The sequence below is a fragment of the Nicotiana attenuata genome, chromosome 1 (assembly GCF_001879085.1).
Source record: "Nicotiana attenuata strain UT chromosome 1, NIATTr2, whole genome shotgun sequence".
In the NCBI taxonomy this organism is placed as follows: domain Eukaryota; kingdom Viridiplantae; phylum Streptophyta; class Magnoliopsida; order Solanales; family Solanaceae; genus Nicotiana; species Nicotiana attenuata.
Window position 1 is genome coordinate 8,281,561 of NC_031989.1, and position 12,348 is coordinate 8,293,908.

Here is a 12,348-nt window from a genome sequence, read left to right on the forward strand (position 1 = left end):
AATTAAAGCATAATTCAATCGAATATCCGGTTGTCACTTGGTCCGATGTACATAATCGATATCAGCCGAAGATTAGGGTCGAAGACGATCAGCTGGGGGCTCCAATTGGTTCAATTTATCCCAACAGGCCCGTGGACAGAGTTAAAAGGGACGTCCATCGGCAACCACGATCAAACAGAGACTGATATCAGCCATACGGGAAAGATCAGAGAAATAGCGGGTCTGGACACAACCCTGTTCGGAATGATAGAAGGAATGATCGGGGACAAAGCTCTTAAGGGCTCATGAGCGAAAGTGGTTTCGATAGGGATGCCGGGTCCAAGAAGCACCTCGACTTTCAGAATATAACTTCAGTGTAGATGCTTCCGCCATAGTATCAGCCATTGGGCTTATCAAAGATACCAGGTGGCCTCGACGGCTCGACCTCTGCAGACCGATCCGACCCAAAGAAACCCAAATCAAATATGCAAATATCATGGTACCCATGGGCACAAAACAGAAGATTGCAAACAACTAAGGGAGGAAAGCCCGGTTGTTCAACGAGGGGCACCTTCGAGAATTCTTAAGTGATCGGGCCAAGAACCACTTCAAAAATAGAGATTCAAACAGGCAAAGAGACCAAGAAGAGCCACAGTATGTCACTCACATGATCGTTGGAGGGGTAGATGTTCCTCAAGGACCAGTATTCAAACGCACCAAGATTACGATCACAAGAGAAAAACGGACTCAGGACTACTTACTGGAAGAGACTTTGTCTTTCAACGATGAGGATCAAGAAGGGATCGAACAACCTCACAACGACGCACTATCTATCCTTATGAATAAAGCTCAAGTTAAACGTGTGTTGATTGATCCAGGTAGCTCGGCCAACATTATCCGATCAAGGGTCGTAGAGCAACTCGGCCTACAAGATCAAATTGTTCCCGCAGCTCGAGTACTTAACGTCTTCAACATGGCAAGTGAAACCACTAAAGGGGAAATTCTTTTGCCAGTAAATGTGGCCGGGACCATCCAAGAAACAAAGTTCCATGTGATCAAGGGTTACATGAGGTACAACGCATTGCTCGGAAGGCCTTGGATTCATAACATGAGGGCAGTACCCTCGACACTTCATCAAGTCCTGAAGTTCCCAACATTGGAAGGAGTCAAAACGGTGTACGGTGAATAACCCGCCACCAAAGAAATGTTTGCAATCGACGAAGTGCTACCGGTATCGGTGCTTTCGTCAACAAAGGGATCAGAGTCGAAAGGAAAGCAGGAAGTCAAATAGCAACCACAGTCACCGGCCTCGACCCGATCGGAGAAGTAGGAAATTTTCGAGGATAATGATTATATGATACCTCGAACCTTCATAATCCCTGATGATTCTGACGCAATGAAGTTGTCGGTTGAAGAGCTGGAACAAATCATACTGATCGAGCATCTGCCCTATCGAAAGGTATACCTGGTCACGGGGTTAACTCTCAAGCTCAGGAAAAAACTTATTCAATTCCTTTTAGATAACATAGATTGTTTTGCTTGGTCCCATCTCGATATGACAGGGATCCCACCAGAGATCACCACCCATCGACTAAGCTTGGACCCGAAGTTCCGTCCAGTAAAGTAAAAGAGAAGACCCCAGTCCGAGGTTAAGCATACATTCACCAAGGACGAGGTAACCAAACTTCTTAAAATAGGGTCCATTCGAGAAGTAAAATATCCTGAATGGTTAGCAAACGTAGTGGTAGTCCCTAAGACGGGAAATAAACTTAGAATGTGCATATACTATAAGGATATGAACAAGACCTGCCCTAAGGATTATTTTCCTTTGCCGAACATCGATCGCATGATCGATACCACGGCCGGCCATGAGATTCTCAGTTTTCTCGATGCCTACTTCAGGTACAATCAAATACAGATGAACCCAGAGGATCGGGAAAATACTTCATTTATCACTAAATACGGCACCTATTGATATTATGTAATGCCGTTCAGACTAAAAAATGCTGGTGCAACTTATCAACGCCTAGTAAATCGAATGTTCGAAGAACAAATAGGAAAATCTATGGAAGTTATTATTGATGACATGCTAGTTAAGCCCCTGCGAGCAGAGGACCATTTGAAACATTTGCAGGAGACTTTCGATATACTAAGGAGGTACAACATGAAGCTCAACCCAAAAAATGTGCATTCGGGGTCGGCTCGGGCAAGTTTCTCGGCTTCATGGTGTCCAATCGGGGGATCGAGATCAACCCCGATAAAATCAAAGCTATCAAGGATATCAAAGTCGTAGATAATGTGAAGGCCGTGCAGAGACTGACCGGGCGCATAGTCGCCCTAGGGCAATTCATCTCGAGGTCCTCAGATAGAATTCACCGGTTCTTCTCACTACTCAAGAAGAAGAGCAATTTTGCATGGACCCCAGAATGCCAACAAGCCTTAGAAGAACTAAAACGATACCTATCAAGCCCTCCACTGCTTCATGCCCCGAAAGCGGACGAGCAACTCTACTTATACTTGGCGGTCTCGAAAATAGCGGTAAGTGGGGTCCTAATCTGAGAAGAACAAGGTACGCAATTCCCTGTTTACTATGTCAGTCGGACCTTAGGGGAGGCCGAAACTAGGTATCCTCACTTAGAAAAATTAGCGCTTGCTTTAATAAGCGCCTCTAGGAAAGTAAAACCATATTTCCAATATCACCCAATATGTGTTGTAACTACCTATCCCCTTCAAAATGTTTTGCATAAACTCGAACTTTCGGGTTGATTGGCCAAATGGGCCATAGAACTCAGCGGGTACGATATTAGAGTATCAACCCCGAACAACCATCAAGTATCAAATCTTAGCAGACTTCGTACCCGAGGTCGAAAAGGAACTATTATTAAAATCGGGTACATCATCTGGGATATGGACCCTCTTCATGGACGACGCTTCGAATGTGAAATGGTCCGAGCCGGGCATCATTTTTAAGCCGCCCATGGGTAACATAAAGACAATCTATCAAAACTTCAAAGTTAACTAACAATGAGGCCGAGTATGAGGCCATGATTGCAGGTCTCGAGCTAGGTAAAAGTTTGGGAGCAGAGGTCATCGAGGCCAAATGTGATTCCCTACTTGTGGTAAACCAAGTCAACAGAACTTTCGAAGTCTTAGAAGACCGAATGAAGAGATACTTGGACAAACTACGGGTAACTTTACATGGATTTAAAGAATGGACCTTACAACATATACCTCGGGAACAGAACAGTGAGACCGATGCCCTTGCAAACTTGGGGTCATCAATCGAGGATGACGAACTAAACTCGGGGACTGTCGTACAACTCCCGAGATCGGTAATTAAAGAAGGCCACGCCGAAATAAACTCTATGAGTTTGACCTGGGATTGGAGGAACAAGTACATTGAATACCTGAAAACAGGAAACTCCCGACAGATCCAAAGGAGTCGAGGACTCTACGCACCAAGGCAGCACGGTTCACTTTGGCCAAGGATCGAACTTCATTCAGGAGGACTTTCGATGGACCATTAGCGATATGTTTGGGACCAGGAGACACCGACTACGTCCTACGTGAAATTCACGAAGGCACTTGTAGGAACCACTCCGGTGCCGAATCACTAGTTCACAAAGTCATCAGAGCAGGGTACTACTGGGCTGATATGGAAAAATATACGAAAGAGTTCGTTCGAAAATGCGATAAATGTCAAAGGTATGCGCCGATGATTCACCAGCCCCGGGAGCAGCTCCATTCGGTCTTATCCCCATGGCCATTCATGAAATGGGGAATGGACATCGTCGGCCCTATACCATCAGCCCCAGGTAAAGCTCAGTTTATTTTATTTATGACTGATTATTTTTCTAAGTGGGTTGAAACATAAGCTTTCGAGAGAGTCAGAGAAAAAGAAGCCATAGACTTCATTTGGGACTACATTATATGCTGATTCTGGATGCCTGCCGAGATCGTGTGTGACAACGGAAAGCAATTCATCGACAGCAAAGTGACTAAATTTCTCGAGGATCACAAGATTAAAAGGATTCTATCGATGCCATACCATCCCAGCGCGAACGGACAAGCCGAATCGACCAACAAAACCATCATTCAAAATCTTAAGAATTGACCGATGCTAAGGGAAAATAGAGAGAAATATTGCCCGAGGTTCTTTGGGCGTACCACACGACGTTGAAATCCAGTATGGGGGCAACACCGTTCTCTTTGGTCTATGGTGCCGAAGCTCTTATCCCGGTCGAGGTCGAGGAACCTAGCCTCAGGTTTCGATATGTGATAACTAGGGATTGTGATGCATTTTACACTCCTTCTTACTTGAGTTTTGATTAGAAATGTGTACAAAATAGTCCCAAAGGCTTACGTGTTGTACTTGATTGCAGGGTTTGATCAACAAGGTGACAATTCGTCAAAACCAGCTCAAAAAGGAGTGAAACATGCACAAGTACCAAGAACAAGTCCAAGCTCAGCAAAACAGGACCAATGCGGCCGCACTCCATCCTGTGCGGTCCGCAAAGGTGAGGTTCAGAGAGTACTCATCCAAGGCAGAAAAGCAATGCGGCCGCACTCCATTCTGTGCGCTCCGCATTGACTTTATTATGGCCGCACTCGATTCTATGCGGTTTGCAAAGCTAAACTTCAGAGAGCTGTCAAGTTGGAGGATTGATGCCAATGCGGTCCGCGTTCCATTTTGTGCGGACCGCAACAGGAGCCACCGCGGCCGCGGTGCATTTTGTGCGGTTCGCGGTGGCCATGTTCAGAGAGCAGGATTTTTTAGCTAAGAGCCTTAGTGCGCCCGCACTTGATTTTGTGCGGTCCGCACTAGCCCCGCAGGGGTATTTTTGTCCAGCGTTTTCGGCCTAGTATAAATAGTTTCTTTTCCCATTTTTAGGTCATTAGTTAGATTCTACAGCTGAGCTGCACTCGTGAATAGTGTTTTCTTACCATTTGGAGTAATTTTACAAGAGTTTTACCATTGAATCTTCAAGTTTTAATTAGTAATTTATTATTATGGGTTTTTCTTCATCTATTTCTCTGTTTTCTTCTATTATCATGAGTAGCTAGACCCATCAGCTAGGGTTGTGGCTCAACCCTAGTGTGGGTAATTGATGGGTCTTGTGTTTTAAGGTTTGATTGTCTATGGATGTTTGATATTTGGACTAATTTATGGTTTTATTGTCGAATTAGTGGTTGCAAACACTAGTTTATGCTTAGTTGATTTTGGCTCTTCTTGAGAAAGAGAGCCGAAGTCTCTAAAATTAGTCCAACAAGGAATTGGGGCGTACTCAAGAGAATTGATAGCCCCAATTAAAGGGTTAAACCGAGAGATCGTAATACCCGACTTGAACCTCAATTGCTTGCACAAAGGATCATACTCAATTGATCTTGAGAAAGTCAATTAGGGCAAAATCACTCGAATTACCAAGAGGTATAGAGTGAGTAGAATCGTGCAATGGTTATATCGTAATCCCCAAATATGACAGCCTAGCCTTAGTCATGAGAACCCGTCAATTATCCACCTAGGTGAAAGTCACTCCCCTAGTGCCTTTTTAATAATTAGACAATCTTCAATAGTCTCCTCTTAGCTTAACTTAGCTTAATTTAACATCTTAGTAGTTTAAATTTAGAAGCTTAGCTTAATTTAACATCTTAGTAGTTTAAATTTAGAAGTAATATCAAAACCAAAAATGTTTAGAAGTGCAATTCGGAACAATTACGCAACTCTAACTTAGATAGAAACTCAGTTCCAATCTCTAGCTCCCTGTGGAAATCGATCCCGACCTTCTCGGGTAAAAGCTGCTTCGACCTCTCTTGCTACTTTATAGTAGTACAGGGTTGGCCTCGATCAATATGCGGCATAAGAATCAAATAACGAGGCTATGAACACAAGCCTAGAATTGTTGGATGAAAGACGCGAGGCCGCCCTCGTTCGATTGGCCGCACAAAAATAGCTGATCGAAAGGTACTACAACCGAAGAATCAATCTTCGACACTTTAAAATATGGGACTTGGTGCTAAGAAAAGTCACCCTCAACACTCGAAACCCGAATGAAGGAAAACAGGGTCAAACTGGGAAGGACCATATCAAGTCCTCGATATTATCGGAAAGGGATCTTACAAGCTCAGTATGATGAACGACGAGCAACTACCAAACAATTGGAACGTATCGCTCCTAAAGCGATACTATTGCTAAGGTACAACCTTCTCCATTTTCATTTATATTTTAAGCTTACCAATTGCAAATGTTCGATCAGGAACGACGATGGATTCTTCAGTATAAAGTCTATAGGCCTGGAAGCACGCGTTGCACTCTTTTTCTCTTCGCTCGGTTTTGTCTCAATTGGGTTTTTCGGCGAGGTTTTTAACGAGGCAACCATTGATCGTGCTAACTTAGAACAATTCAACAGTATCCAAGGCTTCTTTACAATCAACCTCGAATACTGGGGGGCATTACCCTCGAATGTCAACTTTGTTGCAAGAAAATTACTTCATAACAGCGGGGTCTCGATAGGTTAATTATGTAAGGGCCAAACGGTCGTATGAACCGTGCCCATATAGGTCACTCGAGCCCTAACATCAAACTTGTACGTACGTAGAAGTATTTTCCCTTGCCGATATCTCATGCCTTAGAATTTTGTTTATACTTTACAATTTCATACTCTTGATCTATTGTGTAAACAGGCTTATGGGCCAATCATAACGGTACCCCACGCTCAGGGACCGCCGTCCGAAAAACAAACGAGATCGTGTTATAAAAACTTCGAGACCATAAGACCTTAAAAGGTGAGCCTCGATTTTTACAGGCCACGGCCACCCCACTCGAGGACTGACACTTCGGGCAAGCTCGAAGTGAAACGGGAAATAAGACCAAAGGGTAAATCCCAAATAAAAAGCTTACGACTGAATTAACACGGTACGCAGACGTCCAAATTCCGTAATAAAAGAGGCCTTCAAATATTATCAAAAAATGGTTAAAAAGGCTACCCTCGGAAAAATGACAGAGGGCTTTGATAATATCAAGCCCCGAAAACCTTAATGAATGCAAAATTGTTCGAACTCTCGAACAATTCCTTATTGCGTGCTAAGGCATAACAAATATTGTATGAACTTTTAAGCCGTAAAGGGGAAAAAAGCCAATCTTTTTACTAAGGCGGCATCGGCCTAATACAAGAGCCTAAGGACCATCTTTCGTTTTGAGTCCGGGGTAATTTACAAAGGCAACATGGCTCGATTGGAAGTCTATGCAAAAAGTCCAAAAAATATCCTAAGTACTTAATCTTCTCCAGGGGAAACGCCTTCACCTTCGGGGTCTTCTTCGCTTTCAGACCCACTCATGCTCCTAGAAGAATCATCATCAGAAGAGACTAATGCTTTGGCTTCGGCTTCAAGCTCTTTTGAATTTTTTATCTCGGCAACAAGGTCAAGCCTTGAGCGTGAATCTCCTTGAGAGTCTCCCTTCGAGACTGGCACTTGGCATGCTTGGTAACCCAGTATTCTCGAGTCTGAGCAACATCGAAAACTTCCTTTACTCGAGCTTGAGCGGCTTCAGCGTGAGACCAGTAGACGACCACGATTGCCTCAGCATCGGCCTTGGCCGCCTCAGCCTTAGATATTGCCACTGCAAGTTCTGTGACCAACTGAGCTTGGAGCTCCTCAATTTTCTTGGTTTGTGCCAAGTTCTTCTCTTTCATGCCTTGGAGCTGGCTTTCAGAACTGAGCTCGAGCAACCTCTTTCTCTAAGGCAAGGCAGTCAATATTTTGCTTCCACGCTATGGTTTCTGCCTTTACCGCATCTACCTCTCCACGGAGTTGCCTGATCGTCTCGTGCAGTTGCTGGACCTGTGAGATCGAATTGTTAGCCACCACTCCCGAACTAATGCCATGAGCTTCTAAGACTTTGGTCAATTCGCTCTGTTCTTTCTGAGTCGCGGCCAGTTCAGCTCGGAGGCCCTTGATTTCTTCTTCTTTCTGCTTACTGAAAAGTTTAAAGGCATTCTTCTCCTCGGAGAGCCCCTGGATATCAGCCTCACAACGACTCTGTTCCCCTCGAAATTGGAGGACAGCTTCATGATGAAGCACCGAAGCCTATAAACATAGAAGGGAAAAATTATACTAAGGAAGAAAAACCTAAGTACAAAAATGATAGAAGAATTAGGGATTACCCGGTTTAAAGCCTGTTGGGCTTCGTTGAAAAGACAAGGTGCTCCTACCACATTCATCTGGGCTCGATCTTCCTCTGTGACCAAACCTCGGAGGTAGCTGGCCATCCCTACGGGGGCACCAAGAACACGAGCATCTTTCGGGACCGTGATCACGATAGTTCGCTTGCACCAGGGATCGACACTGGGAGCCGGGAATTGATCGGTCAGTATGGTACTCGAGGAAGCCTCACCCTTTCTCGGAACCTCCAGGTCACCCGAATCGATGACGTCTTCTATCCCGGCAAATAAACCGTGAAAGAGATCCTCCTCTCCGTGGGCTCCTTTCCCATGACAAGTTTCCATGGCTTGAGCATCGCGTATCAAGGAATCAAAGACCGAAGGAAACAAGGGGGAATCCCCAATCTCTATTGCCCCCCGAGGGTCTTTTGAAGCACTGCCTCCATCTTGGGAGCCCTGAGCTCATTTTCTGCGCTGGCATCCATCACCTCTTCAATGGCCTCTTTGCCCCGAGGCAAAACATCTTCGATTCCTCTCAGCTCGGGACTTGGGCCGAAGTCTCCTCCTCGACCTCGTCAGGCCCAGGCCGATCAGCAACGATCTCCACTGGTTCCGATGCTTTCTGATCCCCGGTGCTAGCTCGTGCACGGGCTATCAGCCCAGAATCATCTTCATTTTCTTTTTCTTGCTCACCTCTCCTCGGGCTCGTCTCGTAGCCTGAGGACTGAGTCCATTGTTAAAGGGATGACATTCCCCCTACGGGTCCGCCTCTTTCTGGGCTTTTGCTCGTCGAACTTCGTGGAGCTCGAAGTCTCTTTCCTTTTTCGTTCTTTCTTCTGTTTTGTAGCAGACGGTTGGGGAAGATTTTCTTCATCACCTGATAGGGGCCTCATCGTCCATCCCAAGACCTGCAGAAGAAGGATAAATTAGATCAAAAAAGAAGTTCATACAGCGGTCAGAATTATCAAATTATACGAAAACTTACCATGGTTTCGGGCCTCCCATCGGCCTCTCGACAATTCGCGCCATGCGCGCTCAGCATGTGTCGATTATGACACTAAGCTTTTGACCCAGTTCTCGAGCTGGGGGATCGCACACGACATCCAGGCAACGACTGCATCAAATAAAGCGCCGGTAAGAAAGGATGAAAAAATGAGCAGATGTTAAAAAGGGAGTCATACTTACGTTTCATATTTCATTTCTCCGAAAATGGCATACTTTTGGCCTGGATCAAGTCCGAGGTCTTCACTCGGACAATCGGCCCATCCAATCCCGGTCCTTGTCCTCATCTATGCTCGAGAAAGCCACCTTGGAGGCCCGCCGTTGAAGCTTTATTAGCCCCCCTCGATAAAGTTGGGGGCTATATAAGCGTATGAGATGGTCGAGGGTGAAAGAAAGCCCATCGACTTGGCTAACCAAAAAGTGGAGCAGTATCACTATCCTCCAAAAGGAGGGGTGTATTTGGCCAAGGGTGACCTCGCAATTCTTGCAGAAGTCCACGATAATCGGGTCTAGGGGCCCAATGTGAATGGGTAGGTGTAGACACTTAGGAACCCCTCCACATATGTAGTGATTGACTCCTCAAGCTAAGGCACCACCACGTGCTTGTTTACCCAGTTGCAGTCCTTTTTAACTTGGTTTAGAAGGCCACCGGTGATTTTCCATATGTACCTCGACATTGGTTCGCATCGACCCATAACTGAGGGGGTCTTTTCAACCTTGAAGTCGGAGTCAAGGACGCACGACGGAGGAAAGAATTCTTTAGGGCGTGGCTCCGCCGCTGGTTCTTCACCGGCGGCCTCGATGAGGAAGCCTTTTCCTTTTGAGGAACGGTTTTTGAAGTTTTAGCCATGTAATAACTGAAGAAAAGCGGAAGATGAGGAGAAATACGTGGTATTTTGCAATAGAACGAATAAAGAAACCACAAGAATTGGAAACACAAAGATCTAAGGAAGGTGAAGAAACTGAGAAAGTTGGAATGAGAAAGAGTTGAAGGTAAAGTTTGAAAGATGAAGAACGGTACATTTATAGGTTGAAGGCGACGGTTCAGTACTAGTGGTGGCCGACCATCAACTGAACAAGCATTAAATGCCTAGAAAACTGTACGGACGAGACGTTTCGGTCACCTCTGTCACTTACGTCACGACGAACCGGGTTAAAGATCGAGGACTCAATTCGTTTCTTGTCCTTTTACTCCAAAAACGAGGGGACTATCTGTATACGTTTAAAATCGGACCCATCTGATTTCAATGATTAACCGAGACTAGGGGGATGGATCTAGGATCAGCCCCCTAGCATATCAAACCAAGACATGAGGATAGAGTGCCGAGTTCGGGATTTGAGGTACTTGTTGAGATCCGGACCAGTAATGATCAAGGTCGAACGGGATAGGCGTCGAGCAAGACCGAATAACGGAAAGGCAAGATATCCGTGACTGGTCGAAGATCATGGCGGAGACCTCGAAACAGATCAAATCAAGGGCGGTAGTTTAGCTGTTATGGGATTTCCTTCTGTAATTAGAATTGTACCATAAATAGGATTCCTCTACTATATAAAGAGGGTTCTAATCATTTTGTAACCATCTTACATTGACGCATATCAAAACAATATATCACATTTTTATCTCTTGCAAGCTCAGTTATTCAGTTCATATTTTTAATAGTTCGTTCGGCCAGTTCGAGGGCAATTAGCTCAAAGGACATAATTGTTCATCACACTGGTTTGCTTATTTTTTATGTAATTTCTATCATTAGTTCTTACATTTATCAGTTTGTGCCAAGTGAAATCACATATCCTTAAAACCACTTATAAGTTTAATTGTTATCTGATTTTAAGGGTAAACAAATTAGTTTTCTTAGATGAAGCAGTTTTGATTAATTTTTTTTTTTAAGAGATAGCTATGATTAGACTTTAGTCCGCTACTGATTCTGATTATCGTTTCAATATGAAGTAGTTCTATATACATTTTTACTTTATTATATATTTGTTAAATTTTTTATAATTTAATATTATTTTTGTTACATTAATTTATAAAATTAAAGATCCTGATGACTACGTCCAGTGCCTCAAGGCTATACATCACCTTGCGTTCTCATTCTTTTAAAACACTAACTTTATAATTTAAACTTAAAAAAGAATCAATAAACTTGAACCGTCTCTAAATCAATGCACGTAGTTTTACTTGTACTATAGTTTCATGATACGCGTGTTGTGCGTGTACTAGTTTCACTATAAAAACGAAGTTTTTCTCAGAACGAATTTTTTATGTTATATTTTACATCTCTATAAGCGGTGGCAGAGCCAAAATTTTTATCATGGGGTGTCAAAATATAAAAAATTAGATATACCAAAAAGTCAAGGGGGATCAATATATAGTAAATACACATAAAACAAAAATAATTATCTAGCACTACAGTATAATTTTTCGGCTCGAAGCTGACAACCCTTGGTTAAATGTGGCTCCGCTACTGTCTATAATAATTTTTTACCTATAAAAGCAACATCCATGTTTATAACAGTATGCTCTTTGTAAAACTACACCTCTATAACATTTATGTAGAATCTCTAATAAGATCACCAATAATAAGTTGTCACATCCCAACCCCGGTCGTGATGGCGCCCAACACAATGCTAGGCAAGCCCAACCAATTCAGCACTCTCAATCCCTCATATAGAGTTCATTACCAACTAACAGGGTTTAATTAACAAATTAACATGAATAAAAATTTGCAACAGAAGATAAAATGTGCGGAAATCAAGGTAACATCACTACATAGCCCACCGATCCGGTGTCACGAGTCAAGAGCCTCTAATACAAGTTTGAGAAACAGTCTAAACAAGAGGTAGTCTAAAGTACTGAAAGTAAAGAGGATAGAGGGAGAAATCGGGTCTGCGGACGCCATGCAGCTACCTCGATGACTCCGGTAAAATCTGGATAGCAGAAGTAGCTCGAACTACGCCTCAGGGATACCTGTATCTGCACACACGGTACAGGGAGTAATGTGAGTACTCCGACCCAGTGAGTAATAAATAATAAATAATGACTGACGGAAAGAAATCTCGTAAAAACACTAAGCAGTTCTATATCAAGCAGTAAGGACATTTAAACAACAACTAAATGAAGAAGTCAGGCAGAACCCTTTAAACCAGTACTCAACTCGTATACTTTTCACAATAACCGAAATCATAATATACTGCTGCGGCGTGCAGC